We start from the raw sequence: 18,914 nt of genomic DNA, 5'->3' as shown, positions 1-18,914 counted from the left end.
CAAGAGGATTTCAGTTCTTTGGAGTCATAGTGCTGATCAAGAGGAAGATTCCTTAGAGGCAAAGGTCCTCCAAGACAGAGTTCACTGCGACCATTTTACGTTTTCATGCTTCTCCACAGTCCAATTAGCTTTGAGGCAGCTCCCTCTCAACTGCTGCTGCGAGCAATAGGAGAGCGCTATTTTTATCTCTCACATGATTCCTGCATGTGGGTCAGGGTAGGTGTCAGGGTCACATCAGACAGAGAGCCGGCTCAGACATTTGGGGATAAGATTTGATTCAGGGTATATGTAAGTTTGGTCTAGTCAGGGTGCTGGGATGGACCTGTTCTTCTCCAAATCATATAAAAGCAGTTATCATTTCAATCTATATGTCAAAAACCCCTAATCCGGAGAAGGAAATCTTTATTTAAAAGCCCATCTTAGGTAGTAGTAAGAATTAAAAAAAAAAAAATTTATTGCCCTTCATTATTCAACCATATGCAGGTGAGTGCTTCTTTGAACTTCAAAGTATAATACATCAATTCTAGCACTTTCAGACTAGTTAACAAAAATAAATTGAGCAACTGCCTAAGTTTTAAAAAGAAAAAACCCACAAATGTCTTTTGTGGGTGTTTTGCTGAGATTGGAAGTCCCAACCAGTGAGACTCCAGTGGTCCCATCTTCCCCACTAGTAAGCTCTCCCACTATGTACACGAGACTTGGGCAGAGGCACGGACGTGGATGGGCCTTGGAGATGCCCCTACAACGACCTGCTGCCACAAAGAACCCTGGCTGTGCTGTTCAGTCTGGGTGAGTACAAAATGGATCATCACCTTCTGAAACCTATTTTTTACTCTAAGGTGGACATTTTGGCAGACATTGATGGATGTCTAGCCCACAGGCATTCCTCCTTCCACTGTGCTACCAGTAAGACCCAGAGTCCGTCCTGGCGAAAGCTACGGCACACCTGGGATGGCGCAGGGAATTCTGCTCCCCTCTGCAGTGACAGGTTCGGGCGTGCTGTGACCCAGTTCTGGACCAATGGCTTCTGAGAGGGTGTCTCTTGGGGGCTCATGGGAACGATCTCCCACCATGATAAAGAGCTGCATAAAAAGAAACCCTATACCTTGCTTGTCAAGTGGGGACCTGAAACTTGGAGTTGCTACAGTCACCTTGTGACGGTAAGGGGAAGGGCAAGAGAATCAATGAGAAACTGAACAAAAGTCCTGAGGTGGCCGAGCTGCTGAAGCAATGAGGTAATGTCCAACCTCTGGACTTCCTAGGTGAGAAAAATAACTGGGATGGGTGAAGCCCCTTTTAGTCAGGTACTCTGTACTGTATCAGAACACTTCCTGCTACTTGCTAAATCAAAGCAAGTAGCTCTCAGAGGAAGACTGAGTATCCCCAAAAGAAAATTCTGAACATCCAAGGGAACTGTAGTATAAAAGCTTCCTCTATTTTTTTTTTAAGATTTTATTTATTTATTTGACAGATACAGCGAGAGAGGGAACACAAGCAAGGGGAGAGGGAGAGGGAGAAGCAGGCTCCCACTGAGCAGGGAACCCGATGTGGGGCTCGACCCCAGGACCCTGGGATCACGACCCGGGCGAAGGCAGACCCTCAACGGCTGAGCCACCCAGGCGCCTCAAAAGCTTGCTCTATTAAAGCAATAAGCCCAGACCCAAAAGGAGCTCAGAGGAGCAACTCTCATGCAAGTATGTGTATAAGGAAACCCAGGAACAAAAATATATGGTCTTCAATATACACACCTTCCTGGTACTTGCTATAAGTAACAGCAGGAAAGAGTTACAGTGAAGATAGACAAAAATAGATGGGAAGCCATTACAGTTACGTCCAGTGAAATTCCATCCCAGAGATTTCTTGTTTGGTTTTATAAATGAGATATTTCAAACATCAAAAAAGTAAAGAAATAATAAAACAAACATTCAAGTTGTAACTAGCCAGCTTTGTCAAATAGTAACATACCATTTTGTGTATTTATTATTTTTTTTACAAGATTTATTTGAGAGAGCGAGCGAGCATGAGTGGGGGAGGGGCAGAGGGAGAAGCAGACTCCCCGCTGAGCAGGGAGCCCAACTTGGGGCTCAATCCCAGGATCCTGAGATCATGACCTGAGCCACGGGCAGACGCTTAACTGACTGAGCCACCCAGGTGCCCCATGTATTTTTTTTAAAGAAATAAAACTACTGGTACCACTGAAACCCCTGTGTACTCCCCAGCCCTCCCAGAGGTAACTACTCACCTGAATTTGGCGTTTATCATTCTCTTGCATGTCTTTATACTTGTACTACTTAGGTATCTATCCACTATTCATGGTAAATAGTATTTTCTGTATGTTTCTCTACTCGATTAAAAAAAAAAAGGATTATACCTTCTGCAACCTTGTCCCCTCAATATCATGATTCTGAGCTTTAGATATATTGAAACATGTAGTTCAAGTTAATTCATTTTAGTTATTGAACAGTATTCTACTTTAGGAATCTACCACAACTAATCCATTTACTTGCTGGTAGATATTTAGTCCTGCTATTATAAAAAACACTGCAAAAAACAAAGTCAAAACCCAGAACCTTTCGTAGATATTCTTATTACAACCCACCATGTATGCGAGTTTCTCTAAGATCAAATTTCTGAATCACAGGATAAAAGTACCTCCAATGTTTCCACGTATTATCCAGTTCCTCTATGCAGAAATGACCACAATTCTCTACCTCTTCCTGTATCCATGTCCTTTGAAATGTGATTTACAGCTCTTCCAATCAAGAGATCTATTTACCCACTCCTTTACGAGGCTGGCCTTGTGACTTGCTTTGGCCAAGAGAATGCAGAAGGATGGTGTACCAGTTCCAAGACTAGGCCTCAAGAGGTCTTGTAGTTTCCACTTTCTCTCTTGGAACTCTGCCCCTGCCATGTGAGCTAGTCTCCTAAAGGATGAAAGACCTGTCTCAGCTCAGGGTATTACAGAGCAGCCTACAGCCAGCTGACCTGCTAACTGAGAGAGCCTGGCTTCGAGGAGCAGAACTGCCTACTCCACCCAGAGCGGGCCATAAACATCGGAACAGTCCACTCGTTCTACTACTGAGGAGTAGACAACAGAAGCACACCCACGGGCTTGTGAGTAATAATCAATACTTAACTAATTTAAGCCACCGAGTTTGGGGACAGCTTGTTATACAGCAATAACTACCTGGTATATTCTCCAAGTACACAGGCAGTGTACAAGTTCCCATCACTCTTGCTCCTCTTGAATATTTGTTTTTTGTTGTCAGCCTCTTAAATTTTAGGTCAACATGATGAGTATGAAATTATATTGCGTAATTTTTCTAACTGTACTTTTTCCTATTTAATGGACATGCAGATTTCTTCTGGGAATTCAAACTACTTATCCATTTTTCTTATTTGATTATTGACCATTGTAATTATCTTCAGAAATTATGTCTTCATATTTAACCTCTGTGGTAAACATATGCTCTCCTCCCAGTCTGATACTTGTCTTTTATTTCTGTTTTTTTTTATTAAGTTTTTTTTTTTAAAGATTTTATTTATTTATTTGACAGAGATAGAGACAGCCAGCGAGAGAGGGAACACAAGCAGGGGGAGTGGGAGAGGGAGAAGCAGGCTCATAGCAGAGGAGCCTGACGTGGGGCTCGATCCCACAACGCCGGGATCACGCCCTGAGCTGAAGGCAGGTGCTTAACCGCTGTGCCAACCAGGCGCCCCTTTTTTTATTAAGTTTTAAAATTTTAGTTCCAATATAGTTAACATACAGTGTTATATTAGTTTCAGGCGTACAATATAGTGATTCAACAATTCTGTATGTGCTCATCATAAGTGCACTCCTCAATCCCCATCACCTATTTCACCCATCCCCCCAGCCCACCTTCCCTCTGGTCACCATCAGTTTGTATAGTTATAAGTCTGTTTTTTGGTTTATCTCTCTCTCTTTTTCCCCCTTTGTTCTTAATTCCACATATGAGTGAAATCATACATATTTGTCCTTCTCTTATTTCTATTTTTAATATCCTTTGCTAAACATGTTTCATGTTTATTTTTGATGTCCTTTGCTGATTTTACTTATCTTTGCCTTTTGCCTGTTTATTATTCTTTCAGTCTCCACATTTTTTCTAATAGTTCGAAGAGTTTTATAATATGATCCACCAAAATTAAATTGGGAATTTATTCCCAAATAGCCAATGGTCTGGAGGCTCTAGAACAGATCCAATAGATATCATTCTGTTTTACTAATCTAGTTGTTAATTTATGTACTAATATCATGTGGTTTTAACTGATACAGCTTTATCCTAATACCTGGAAAGGTAGTCTCCTTCTCGCCTCTGTTCTTTTCAAAAACTTCAAAGCCATTTTTGTACTTTTATTCTTCCATAGAAATTTCAAAAATCAGTTTTGCAGATCTCTGAAAAATCCTTTTGGGATGTTTATTTTTATTATTGAATTTTTAGATTAATTTAAAAAATACATCTTTACAATATATAGTCTTCTTATCGGGGAAGAGACCATATCTCTCTCTTTACTTAGGTCTTTTTTGATTCCTTCAACAAACTGTTATTATTTTTATTGTAAAGATCCTGCACTCTATTTGTCTACAGCAAGGCATTTTAGTTTTAGTTTAATTTTGTTGCTATGGATGGTTTATATTTTAAAAAGTTACTCATTTTCTAATCAATTACTGCTTTTAAAGAAACACTGCTGGATTCTGCCTATTAATCTTATGTTTGCAACCTTTCTAAATGTTCTTACTAGTTCTACCAGTTTCTGTTGTGTTTTTTTTTTTTTTTAAAGATTTTATTTATTTATTTGACAGAGATAGAGACAGCCAGCGAGAGAGGGAACACAAGCAGGGGGAGTGGGAGAGGAAGAAGCAGGCTCCCAGCGGAGGAGCCTGATGTGGGGCTCGATCCCGTAACGCCGGGATCACGCCCTGAGCCGAAGGCAGACGCTTTAACCGCTGTGCCACCCAGGCGCCCCATGTTGTGTTCCTTTTTTAAGTTAATAATTATATCTGCAAATAATGACAATTTTGCTTCTTCCTTTTGAATGTTTATAATTTGTATTTATTTTTGTCTTATACTGCAGTGGCTAGGACCCTAGTTCAGTATTAAATGGTAGCAAACATAGCTGCCTTTTTCCTGTCAGGAATACTTGGAAGATTTCAAAAATATGCTTACTGTAGGCTTTATTAGACATACTATCAAGTGAAAGAATTTTATTTTTAGTTTGCTAATAACTTTCAAGATGAATGGATACTGAATTTTATTTTTTAAAGATATTTTTTTATTTTAAGTACAACATACCCCCACATGGGCTCAAACTCACGACCTATGAGTCACATCAAGATCAAGCGTCACACGCTCTACGGACTGATCCAGCCAGGTGCCCCTGGATACTGAACTTGAATAAATAATTTTTCCCTTATTTACTAAGATGATAATTTAATTTTAATCTTTAAAACAATTTTTTTAATTTAAAATTTTAATCTCTTAATGAAGTACATCACAGAAACATATTTTCTAAGACTTGTATTCTTCGGATAATTTAGTTGTGTGATACTTTGAGAAAGCTTCAGATTCTATTTGCTCTTCTTTTACTTGGGATTTTTATATCCACGTTCATAAATGAGAATTTATTGTTCCTTTTTTTTTTAAGATTTTATTTATTTATCTGACAGAAAGAGAGAGCATAAGCAGGGGGAGCAGCAGAGGGAAAGGGAGAAGCAGGCTCCCCACTGAGCAGGGAGCCCAACGCAGGACTCAATATCAGGACCCTGGAATCATGACCTGAGCCCAAGGCAGATGCTCAACTAACCGAGCCACCCAGGCGCCCCATCCTTTCTACTTTAAATTGTCAGGATCAGGGTCAGCAAACTATAACCCATAGGCTAAATCTGTCCTGCCATTGATTTTGGTAATTAAACTTGCACTGGAACATAGCCACGCTCATTCACTAAGGTACTGTGTATGGGCTCATTCATGTTACGACAGCAGAACTGAATATTTGTGACAGATACCATATGGCTTCTAAAGTCTAAGTATTTATTATCTGGCCCTTTACAGAAAAGCTTGTTGATCATTGATCAAGATTATAGCAGCCCTTCTCCTTAATTCCATCCTTTTACGTTCTTTGAGTGTATCCTGTTGTTTTTTCTAGCGTCTTGGATGGATCGCTTAGTTTATATAATGTCTATTTTGCTTTCTAATAAAAGCCTCTAAGGCTCAAAGAACTGAATGAGCTGCACCCAGTAAGTCATGATATGAAGTGCTTTCAACTGTTCAGTTTTTTTGTTTACTATTTTTTACTGTGATTTGTGCTTTAACTCAAGAATTATTCAGAACATTTTTTTGTTTCCAAATATCTATTTCTCTGTCAAGCTGACTCTATTGTTGATTTCTAATTTTACTGCATGTGTCAGAGTATATACACAAATGATCCCTAACTTACAAAGGTTTGACTTAACAATTCTTTGACTTTATGATGGTGCGAAAGTGATACGCATTCTGTAGAAACTGTACTTTGAATTTTGATCTTTTCCTGGTATAGGGATATGTGGTACGATACTCTCTTATGATGCTGGACAGTGGCAATGAGCCACAGCTCCAGTCGGCCACGTGGTCATGAGGGCAAACAACCAATCACACCATTCCGTACCCACACAACAATTCTGTTTTTCACTTTCAATACAGTATTCAATACATTACATAAGATAGTCAACACTTTATTATTATAAAAGGGGCTTTTTGCAGGAGATGATTCTGCCCAACAGTAGGCTATAATGTAAGTGTTCTGAGCATGTTTAAGGTAGGCCAGGCTAAGCTACATGATATTCGAGAGACTAAATGTATTAAATGCATTTTCAATTTATAAGAGGGTTTATCAGGATATAACCCCATCACAGGTTGAAGATCTGTAGTCTATATTATTGATGCTCTGGAATTTTTAATACTCTGTTTATGGCTTAACATATCGTTAGTTTTTATAATTCCATGTGTGCTTGAAAAAATTACATGTTCTTTGTTGATGCAAGGTTCTCTCAATTTGATCAACCTTGCTATGGTATCACCCAATCTATTTTTTCCTACTGTTTGTCCTTCTATCAGTTTCTAAATGAGGTGCTTTAGTCTTCAATATGGCTATAGATCTGTCAACTTCCCCCCCAACTCTGTCAATTTTGCTTTATACAGATGAAGTCTGCTAGGTGCACATAAGTTCATGACCGCTGTATATCTTGGTAGACTGTCCCTTTTTAAAATTATTATTATTTTTTTAAAGAGTTTTAAAAATTTATTTATTTGACAGAGAGAGAGAGAGAGAGAGCACAAGCAGGGGAAGCAGCAGGCAGAGGGAGAGGGAGAAGCAGGCTCCCAATTGAGCAGAGTGCCTGAGACACGGCTTGATCCCAGGACCCTGGGATCACGACCCCAGCTGAAGGCAGACACTTCAATGACTGAGCCACCCAGGCATCCCTAGACTGTCTCTTTTATCCATATTAAATGTCCTTCTTGTCCCTCTACATGTTTTTCACCTACATTGTATTTTGTTTAATATTATAATTACTATCCAAGTTTTCTTTTGGTTAGTATTTGCCTGATATCCTTTTTCCATCCTTTCATTCTTAGTCATTCAGTACTACTGTGTTTGAAAACATATGACAAGTTTTATTTTCTTTTTAATACAAGTTTGTGTCTATTAATTAGTAAATTTAAAGTGTAATCAAGTTACGTTTGTTTTTTTTTTTAAAGATTTTATTTATTTGACAGAGAGAGACACAGCAAGAGAGGGAACACAAGCAGGGGGAGTGGGAAAGGGAGAAGCAGGCTTCCCACAGAGCAGGGAGCCCGCTGTGGGGCTTGAGCCCAGGACCCTGGGATCACGACCTGAGCCGAAGGCAGACGCTTAACAACTGAGCCACCCAGGCACCCCTCAAGTTACATTTATTGTGATATTTAACCTAGAAACGTAGCTTTTTCTGAGTCACATGGTGGCCCTTCAAGGTTAATTAATATCAGCGTCCTTAAATTTACTTCCTGTGTAGCAAGTTCTCTGCTAAGCTGCTGGCATTTGTAAGCTCTCTGAATTAAGAGGAAGCTGGTTAAGTGGCACCTCAGCCAGGTCGGTTATCTACCCAGGCCCAGTGGTTGTTGGGTAGTTTAAAGATTATGGCGTCTCCAGAGGCAAAAACTGCATTTAGTATTTGCTGAAGCCAGGGTGAACTGTATTGAAGTCAATGGAAAGTACACTGTGGATATACTTCCTAATGACTAAAAATCCTTTCCTGGAATGTGGAGCTGGATAGGAAAGCAAGTACAACTGGTTTGGAAGAGTCATCTGGACTCAATTCATTTAGCAGAAGGCTACTGGCTCCTATCCCAGCAATTCAACCTCTATTCAGGGTTCCAACACAAACCAGCTCAAATACAGTACTATATTCTCTAACAGGGCAGATTCTAATCTCTACACTAAGCCACTGAATTAGCTATTCATCAATGGGTAGCGTCCAATTATATGTGATAATGTAAACAGATAAATTGAGTAAAGAGATTTCTTTTATTCCAGTTTTTAAAAACAATAGTTGAAAAATAATTTAGTAGTTATTTGCAGTAAAAGAGAGCTAACCTTTAGGTTCTCCTAGTAAGTTTAAAATAAATAATAATAAATAAAATTTCAATTGGGACTAAAGAATGGGCTCTTTTAAATAAAAGCTGCTAGTGTTTAAGATAAATCATACATAAAGATGGCTGAATTTACAAAATCATGACCTATTTGGATTTTTTTTTTTAGGATTTTATTTATTTGACAGAGAGAGACACAGCAAGAGGGAACACAAGCAGGGGGAGTGGGAGAGGGAAGAGCAGACTCCCCGCCCAGCAGGGAACCCAGTGCGGGGCTTGATCCCAGGACCCCCAGATCATGACCTGAGCCAAAGGCAGATGATTAACGACTGAGCCACCCAGGCGCCTCTGGAATTTTTCTTATCCACTGAAAGCAAGAAATCTCTCTTTAGTATCTTAGAGAAACAAAAATATTTAGGGGCGCCTGGCTGCCTCAGTCAGACGAGTGTGAGACTCTTGATCTTGGGGTTGTGAGTTTGAGTGCATGCTGGAGAGATTACTTAAGAAAAAAATAAAACATTACTTAAGATTCAAAGAAGAAAAGAGATATAATTCCAAAAATAAAAAAAAATTTTAACTAAAATAAAGGTAGTAGTAGACTGACTAAGCCTATTATCTTTTCTTCCTGAAACCCCATCAAAATGAAAGTAAGACTAGAAAGGGGCTATTAGAAGAAAGGAGATTTTTAAAAAAATTCCAAGATGCAAAGTGATAAATGAGGGTTGACAGATGAAGAAAAGCAAAAAAAAAAAAAAAAAAAAAAAAAAAAAGTCAGCTCAGCTTCCAGACTCTGGAGAGGTTCCAGGATAGCATATGGCAGGAACGCAGAGGGGAAGTGAGAAGGGGTCCTGAAAGTCGAATGTCTACATACCAAACAGCCATCCCCACACAGGGAGAATAGCCAGGCATCTATCACCTAGACAACTCTGAGGGCTCTAATCCAAGCAGGAAAACAGAAAAACAGGGAAGAACTACTGTAGCATATAGACCCATAAGTATCCCCCGAATAAAGTCCACCTATCATGGCATTCTTTTAGCTGGCTCCTGGAGAAACAGCTCCACTTCCCTCCACGTCACCCCTGACACCCACCCACTTGCACAGAGCTCCCATTCAGTGCTGCTACTGCCTCAGTCCTAACTGGGACGGGATGACCACGGATCACCTGACATCCAAGGAGCGTCACCGACAGGAAGGAAAGATCAAAACAAGCAAATGAAACTAGCTCTGGTCAAAAAAATAAAAATAAAAAAATATATAAATAAAACAAAATTCAAGGAACAGGAGAAAACTTAGGGAAGATTAGTTATTATCCTTAAAGAAATCTGAGAGGCTGTGGCATCCTAAAAAAGAACAAAATGTAAGTAAAAGCAACCAAGAATAAAAATGGTGGGGCGCCTGGGTGGCACAGCGGTTGGGCGTCTGCCTTCGGCTCAGGGCGTGATCCCGGCGTTATGGGATCGAGCCCCACATCAGGCTCTTCTGCTACGAGCCTGCTTCTTCCTCTCCCACTCCCCCTGCTTGTGTTCCCTCCCTTGCTGGCTGTCTCTATCTCTGTCGAATAAATAAATAAAATCTTTAAAAAAAAAAAAAAGAATAAAAATGGTATTGTAGAACTTACAAATGTGACTGCTGATATAACACATTCATTAGAAGGGCAAAACCCTCAGTGAGACAATGAAAGTATAAGGCAAGAAATAAGACATTACCTGTTGTGTGGTTTTCCTTAGGGAATTACTTAAGGAATGTTTCTTTTCTAAGTTTTCCAGTCCTATTTTATTTTTATTTTATTTTTATTTATTTATTTTTTAAAGATTTTATTTATTTATGTGACAGAGAGACAGCCAGCGAGAGAGGGAACACAAGCAGGGGGAGTGGGAGAGGAAGAAGCAGGCTCATAGCAGAGGAGCCCGATGTGGGGCTCGATCCCGGAACGCCGGGATCACACCCTGAGCTGAAGGCAGACGCTTAACCGCTGTGCCACCCAGCGCCCCCCTATTTTATTTTTAAACCATGCACCACACAAAAATATTATTGTGATAGTTTTAGAACTCAGGGGGAAAGGTTATCTTAAAAAAGAAACATTTTTAGATGGACAGGTCTATACCCATATATTTACTCACTCAGTCTTAATGTCCTTCCATAACAACCAACACACATGGACCTTTGAATCTTGGCAGATGACTGGGCCGGTAAGAACAGAGTAAATGGAAAAGCATCAAAAACAGGTGAAACCTATGAAGAAAGTAAAGGAATCTTCTACCCCAGCCTCTGACACTCCCTGCAATCGCCCGGCACACACATCGGAGTCCTACTAAACTCTGCATGCACGAAGCAGGGAATGACCCGTCAGCAGAACACTAACTCTGCAGTGGACAGGAACGGTGGCCCTGCAAGCCTGATCAGTTTATAAGGAGCGAGGTTAGCAAGCTAGTGGAGTAGGGTTAACTGCTGAAGCAGATGAGCTGCGCAAAAAAGCGAAGAGAGGCATAAGAAAGAGACTATCCCTAAAGAAAAGATCCCTAATCTGGAAATGTTTATTTCAGTTACAACTACTAAACAAACTCAGGCTTCAGGCTAAGAACGAGCACTCAGAGAAAAGTCAAATATATGAAAAGATGCCGTTCAAAACAAGGGAATCAATCTGAAAGTTCAAACAAGAGTTATTACAAGAAGAACTGAATTCTTACTAAGACTGAAGAAGATGTAGTTTTAAAACAGTGGCAGGCTGTCACAAATAGGGAGCAATGTGAAAACAGAAAAAAATTCCTAAATAGCATCACCATTATTATTACAAACCAATAACCCCAGAGAAGGAAATGAATAGCTAACCGAATACAGTAGAAAAGGAGAGATTCCGAAGGCCAAAATTTGAAGAATTCTCCCAGCACACAAGGTAAAAATGTGGAGATCAAAATTATAAGAAAGGATAAGGGAATACAACATAATGGAAAAGTTTCAGCAGAAGAAAATAAAACTGATGAAGGTGGGGCAATAATTAAAGAAAGAAAGAGGGAAAGTTCCTGAAGCTAAGAAAAGACACAAGTCATGGGGGCCTGGGTGGCTCAGTTCGTTGAGCCTCTGCCTTCGGCTCACATCCTGATTCCAGGGTCCTGAGATGGAGGCCCAGGTTGGGCTCCCTGCTCAGTGGGAGTCTGCTTCTCCCTCCCCCCACCCTACCCCACCCCCATCATGCCCTCTCTCTCTCTCTCTCTCTCAAATAAATAAAATCTTAAAAAAAACAAACAAACAGAAATCAGTGAATTTCAAAACAGAAAATCAATAGAGAAAATCAACAAAACTAAAAGCTGGTTCTTTGAAAGGATCAATAAAATCAGTAAGTCTCTAACTAGGCTAACTAAGGAAAAAATGAAGACATAAATTACTAATATCAGAAATGAAAGAGAGGCTATCACTACAGATCTCAGGAACATCAAAAGGATAATAAAGGAACACTACGAATCAATGAATACTATGTTCACAAACTTAATAACCTAGATGAAACGGACCAATTCCTTGAAAAAACATAATCTGCCAAAACTCACAAGAATAGATAATCTAAATAGGACTATGTCTATTAAAGAAATTGAATCAATAATTAATAATCTTCCAAAACAGAAAGCACCAGGCCCAAATGGGTTAACTGGTGAAGTCTATCAAACATTTAAAAAGAAAACATACCAATTTTCTACAATCTCTTCCAGAAGATAGACACAGAGGCAACGTTTCCTAACTTATTTTATGAGGCCCACATCATCCAATACCAAAACCAGAAAGACATTACAAGAAAACTACAGACAATATCTATCATGAACACAGATGCAAAAACCTCAACAAAATATTAGCAAATCAAATCCGACAATATGTTAAAAAAAAAGAATTATAAATTGGAGTGCCTGGGTGGCTCAGTCAGTTGGGCATCTGCCTTCAGCTTGGGTCGTGATCCAGGGTCCTAGGATTAAGCCCCATATCGGGCTCCCTGCTCAGCAGAGAGCCTGCTTCTCCCTCTCCCTCTGCTGCTCCCCCTCCTTGTGCTCTCTCTCTTTCTGATAAATAAATAAAATCTTAAAAAAAAAAAAAAAAGAATTTAAGTCAAGATGAAGTGTGATTTTCCCAGGTATGCAAAACTAGTTCATCATTTGAAAATCAATTAATGTAACCTACCACATCAACAGGCTAAAAACAAAACAAAACAAAACAAAAACCACCACAGGATCCTAGCAATAGATGCATAAAAAGCATTTGACCAGATCTGACACCTATTATTCATGATAAAAATTCTCAGTAAACTAGGAACAGAAGGGAACTTCCTCAAACTTAATAAATAATATCTACAAAAACCTACAGCTAACTTCATACTTAATGATGAGAAACTAGACTAAGGTCAAGTATAAGGCAAGTCCCCTCTTACCACTCTTTTTAAACATCATACTGGAAGTTCCAGCTAATGCAGTAAAACAAGAAAAGGAAATAAAAGGTACACAGATTGAAGGAAGAAATGAAACTCTTTGTTTGCAAATGACACAATTACAGAAATTCTGAAAGAATTGGCAAAAAAAAACAACAACTTGTGGAATTAATAAGTGATTATAGCAAGGTTGAAGGATACAAGGTTAATATACAAAAGCCAATTGCTTCCCTATACACCAGCAAAGAAAATGTGGAATTGGAAATAAAAAACACAATACCATTTATATTAGCATGCCCCCAAATGAAATACTTATGTATAAATCTAACAAAATATGTATAAAAATCTATATGAAGAAAACTATAAAACTCTATGAAAGAACTCACAGAATTAAATAAATGGAGAGATATTCCATGTTCATGAATAGGAAGACTCGATACTGTCAAGATGTCAGTTCTTCCCAATTTGATCTGTAGATTTAATGCAATCCCAGTCAAAATCCCAGCAAGTTCTTGTGGATATCAATAAACTGATTCTAAAGTTCAAACTGAGAGGCAAAAGATCCAGGATAGCCAACCTCTATACTGAAGTCAAATAACAAAGGGCTGTCACTACCTAACTTTAAAACTTATGATAAAGCTATAGTAAACAACACAGTGTGGCTCTGACAAAAGAGACAAATATATTAAAGGAACAGAAGAGAGAGCCCAGAAATAGACCTCCATAAATATGGTCACCTATTTTTAACAATGAGCAAGAGCAAAAGAATGGAAAGGAGAGTATTTTCAACCAAATGGTGCTGCAACAAGGGAACATCTACACGTAAAACAATGAATCTAGATACAGACCTTTCATCCTTCACAAAAATTAACTCAAAACATAAAATGCAAAACTATAAAATTCCAGAAGAAAACACAGCAGAAAACCTAGATGCCCTGGGTATGATGATGACTTTTAAAATACAATACCAAAGGCACAATTCATAAAATAAAGAACTGGTGGGGCGCCGGGGTGGCTTAGTCAGTTAAGCGTCTGCCTGCAGTTCAGATCATGATCCTGGAATCCTGGGATCGAGCCCCACATTGGGCTCAGTGGGGACTCTGCTCCTCCCTCTCCCTCTGCCACTCTCCCTGCTTCTTTTTCTCTTCCGCTCACTCTCTCTCTCTCAAATGAATTTTAAAAATCTTAAAAAAAAAAAAAACTGGTAAGCTGGACTTCACTAAAATTAAAAACTTCTGCTCTGTGAAAGACAGTGTTAAGAGATGAGAAGACAAACCACAGACTGTGAGAAAATATTTCAAGGTGTTTGTTTCCCAAATTAAATTTGGAAATCAGCAGAGTAAGATACAATTTCCACCTCTCAAAGTGGCTAAGATAAAAAAATTAAAATACCTTGCAAATATGTAGGAGAAATTGGCATTTTAATGGAGATGGGCTGTAAACAGGCACTCTTCCTAGAGAGCAACTGGACAATTAAACACAAAACTTGAGCATATTACCAACAATTCTGCCTCAAGAAATTGATCCTAAAGAAACAACTGGGCAAGTACCAAAACAACAACAACAAAATCACCAAACCCACAGATATTCTTCTCAATGTTGTCTAGAATAATGAAAAATTAGGATCAAACTAAATGTTCAACAAAAAATAGTCAGAACTATGGCATATTTATAGATAGGACTACTATGAGGTCTTTCAAAATAATCATTCATATATATGTCTATTACCACAAAAGGAGGTCTGTCCACAATACAATAAGCCAATGAAATGTCTAAATTCCAGTATTTTTTTAAAATGTGTACATACACACAAACACACACTCACCACACACAATTTATGGATATGTAGGCATGTATGAAATTACCAAAATGTTAACAAAGGTTATCTTTAGGTGATGGCAAGATAAATGATTTTTTGTTGTTGAGTACTGCTTATTTCTTAAGGTTTCAGTAACAGATGACCAGATTATGTGATAAAGCAAGTGAGGTAAAGTACTAATGATTGAATGTAGGTGGTGGGCATATAGGGGTTTACAATAAAATTCTTCTAATAAGGCAGTGAGTTTGAAAAATTTTTACAATATTGGGGAAAAAATGTCAATCCTAAAAATTTGCAGAAAAAATATTATTTTAGAATCTAAAAATAAGATGCTCTTCTTTCCATCTCAATCTCGAGACTTCATAAAATATGCTAGAGAAGACAGCCGCATTTTTTTCAATTATGTGAGCATGTTTTGTTTTTTTTAAGCAACAAAAAATTAAATGAACCCAATGCCAAAAAAATAAATCTAGTTTCTCTCCTAACTACGTACTCAAAGTAACCTAAAAGGTTCATACAGTTCATTAGCTTGACTAGCAGCCTCCTAATGAGGGTAATAGGGTGGAGCAGGAGTGGGGAGATAAGAGCCCAGGACTTCTGGAAACAGTCTTGTGTGGTCAGGTCATGTTCCACTGTGTGATTTCAGAACAAATTACTCCTCTTTTCTAGTAATAGTAGCTAATATTTGAGTTCTTACTAAATGTCTACGTATAAAGCAAGTATTACCATGGCTCCTATGCTCCGGATAAGAAAACCAATGCTTAGAGATGATAAATAATTTGCCAATACCATGCCGTTAAGCAGCAGCACAAAGATGTGAACGTGGGTGACTGATTCGAAAGCCTGCGCACATACTAAATGTATTAACGCCCTCCTCATCTCTGCCGCTGAGACAATAAATTAGGACACCTTCTGGAGGGCAGGCAAGCTTATATAAATGGAACCTTCAACTGTTTTTTGAATTTACAGTTACTGAAAGGGTACTGTATAAATCTGCCTTCTAGACTACCCGAGAATCTGGAAAATCTGTTGGAAGGGCCGGCTTTAAAAAGGTTTTCTTAACAATAATCTAATCTTCATTTTAAAGGCAGAACTGGCAATTTCAGTTTGAAATGACCCAAAAAAATCGATATTGTTAAATATCACCAGAAAGGTGATCTTGCTCTTTCTGAGCATTTAATATTGCATATTTTCAGCTGGCCCAACAGAGAGGAAGAGTTTATTTGAAAGCAGCAAGCAACTCCAGTGACATCTCTCCCCCGCAATCTGCTGCTACATGGCACCAGGCCGTTTTTATTTTAGCTTTTCTGATCGGTATACACAGTGGTTATCTCGTTGCTGGGTGGCATTAAAAGTTAATTTAAAAACCGTAGACATTAAAAAATTACTCACTTAAATAACATAAAAGTGTTAGTATCTTTTATAAATCTATATCCAAAAGGAAAAAAACCCTGAAGGCTTGAATGGTGTAGATGTTTAACTGTGACCAAAAGTGCAGGTTTAAACCAGATAACCTCCTCAGGTCCTTTTCAACAATGTGATTCTACGACCCTATAAAAATAATTTCTACTTAACATCATAGTCCCCATATAGACAGGCACACTCCCTCAGGTTTCTCAAGCCTGCGGATCTTCTCAGTGATGTCCTCACTCAGTTTTGCACCCAAAACTCTGCTGCTCGCACAGCCATAAATAGTTGATCGTCTTTCCTTCAGCTCTCATAAATCTCAGCGAAGTACGCACAGAGGAGCTCTCGGTTGAAAACGATACTCTTCCTTCCTTAACTGCCTCACTCTCCATACTAAAAAGCCCTTTTGCATGTTTTTATGGCATACTGAGCAACCACAACCTATCTGTTTTAGGGCCTGACGTGGAGCCCTACCAGCTCTCTCAACTGACGGAACAGGCTGTTCAGAAGGCATCCCAGACTGCCCACTCACGCCCTCGAGTCACTCCTCAACCCAAAAGGGAATACAGAGGAACAGAAATCAAGCCACATGAACAGTCGGAGGTATTCAAGGGATCTTCTAACAACTGCCGCCCCACCTGAAGGACAGGATTGTTCAGTGTGGCAGGATCGGCTGAGCAAGAACGGCAGGTAGACGGATGAAAAACGGCATTTCACTTGGCACAGATATAATGCACAGATATAATGCACTGCTACTTACAGTATAAATAGATTATATCTGTTTTTTGAAACTGTTAATTTCGCGTCCTCAATACCATGACATTTCATCACCAATAAAAGGCAACTGCCATACATATAAGCCATTAGGAAAATCCAACAGGATTGTCTCTCTCCTCCAGATTCAGTGTCTAGGGACTGTGTCAATACCATGATTAGGGAAAAGAAACAGCAAGTACAAAGGCCCTGAGGGGAACAGCGTCTGGCTTAGAGGAGCAGCAAGGGGGCTACTAGTATGCGTGGAGCAGTGAGCAAGAGAGAGGTGAGAGATGAGGTCCAGAGGAAGCCGGATCATAGGCCATTATAAGGGCTTCCTCTTAGAAAGTGACGCGATGTGTTGCAACCTGGTTTCTTTTAACAGGATCACTTCCTGTTGTGTTGAAAACAGACTGAAGGAGGTTAAGAACTGGGGGAGAGGTGATAGTCACTTGGACCAAGGTGGTAGTAACAGAGATGGTGAGAAGTGCTTGGCTTCAGGATATAAATGCATTCTGAAGGTAGAGCCAACAGGATTGGCTGGGAAACTAAATACTGGGTTTGAGAAACAAAAGAAATAAGGATAACTCCTAGTTTTTTTGGTTAAGCAACTGAAAGGAAGGAGTTACATTCACTGAGATGGGGAAGAACTGCTGAAGGAGCAAGTTTAGAAGGTACCGGAATCACAGGTTTAGCTTTATATATATTAAATTTGGGGTGCCTGGGTGGCTCAGTTCACATGAAGTGTCTGCCTTCAGCTCAGGTCGTGATCTCAGGGTCCCGGGATCCAGTCTGCATCAGGCTCCCTGCTCAGCAGGAATCTGCTTCTCCCTCTACCCTTCCTCCCTGCTCGTGATCTCTCTTTCTCACTCTCTTAAATTAATTAATTAATTAATTAAATCTTAAAAAAAAAAAGTTTCAGTTGCCAGATGGACAACCAAATGGCAACACCAAGTAGGCAGGTTAAGGAAAGGTTGGGGCGCCTGGGTGGCTCAGTCGTTAAGCGTCTGCCTTTGGCTCAGGGCGTGATCCCGGCGTTATGGGATCGAGCCCCGCATCAGGCTCCTCCCCTGAGAGCCTGCTTCTTCCTCTCCCACTCCCCCTGCTTGTGTTCCCTCTCTCGCTGGCTGTCTCTATCTCTGTCAAATAAATAAATAAAATCTTAAAAAAAAAAAAGGAAAGCAGTGGTTGGGGATGAATGTGCATCCACCTACCCACCCACTCACCACCTCCCAGATTGAAAACCTTGAGACTGAGCCGCATCACCAAGGAGGAGATGGAAGACAGACAAGGAAAGAAATGAAAAAGGACAACTCCAGGACATTCAGACTTCAGGGAGGATTCCGCAAAGACACTCAGATGCAGGAGAAAAATCATTCAACATTGTTTTCCCCAGCAGTATCCTGCTCCCAGCCTTTGCTTCTTCCAGCTAAGGCCCCAGGTATCGTGGACCGTGTCTGAATCCATGTCTCACAGAAACTGTGAGAGAACATGGTTAGTCTTGTTTGTGAGGCAACAATAAATAACACCGCTTCTAAAGTCACAATTGTCCGCATAACCAAAAAAGAGTTCACATAAATACATCCGACAGCAATGTATTTAGTTCTCAGGCTGATGAGCACATCTGATGTTTTTTCACGGATCACTTCTACTCATACTCCTTTAAAGATTAATCTGGGCATCTGGAAACAGCAAACTGCCTGAATGATCTCCATGTGAATCAATCCCTTTCTCAGCTACCTTATCTTCACTAATCATTTTAATTCAAATCTAAAAAAAATTCAAAGAATATCAAGATCAGGTTGCAAAGCTAAAAATAAGCTTGCATCAAAAAGACTAAAACAAAAACCTAACTGAAGCTTCGCTGGCTACCACGGATACCACCAGACACGGCACTTTCTTGCA

The 18,914-nt window shown here is 39.5% G+C and overlaps 1 protein-coding gene and 1 long non-coding RNA gene across 2 annotated transcripts in view; one reads left to right on the top strand and one right to left on the bottom strand.

Annotated features, from left to right (window-relative positions):
• Positions 1–18,914, bottom strand: part of LOC103665476 (diphosphoinositol polyphosphate phosphohydrolase 1) — a 105,675-nt gene that overhangs the window by 11,326 nt on the left and 75,435 nt on the right. The window lies entirely within an intron of this gene.
• LOC103665475 lies at positions 2,492–17,112 on the top strand. Its single transcript, XR_569301.2, has 2 exons — positions 2,492–3,114; positions 16,711–17,112. It is a non-coding gene; the product is annotated as an uncharacterized LOC103665475 (long non-coding RNA).

Source organism: Ursus maritimus, unplaced genomic scaffold (assembly GCF_017311325.1).
Source record: "Ursus maritimus isolate PB19 unplaced genomic scaffold, ASM1731132v1 scaffold_30, whole genome shotgun sequence".
Classification (NCBI taxonomy): domain Eukaryota; kingdom Metazoa; phylum Chordata; class Mammalia; order Carnivora; family Ursidae; genus Ursus; species Ursus maritimus.
This window is presented reverse-complemented; position numbering and strand designations above follow the sequence as displayed.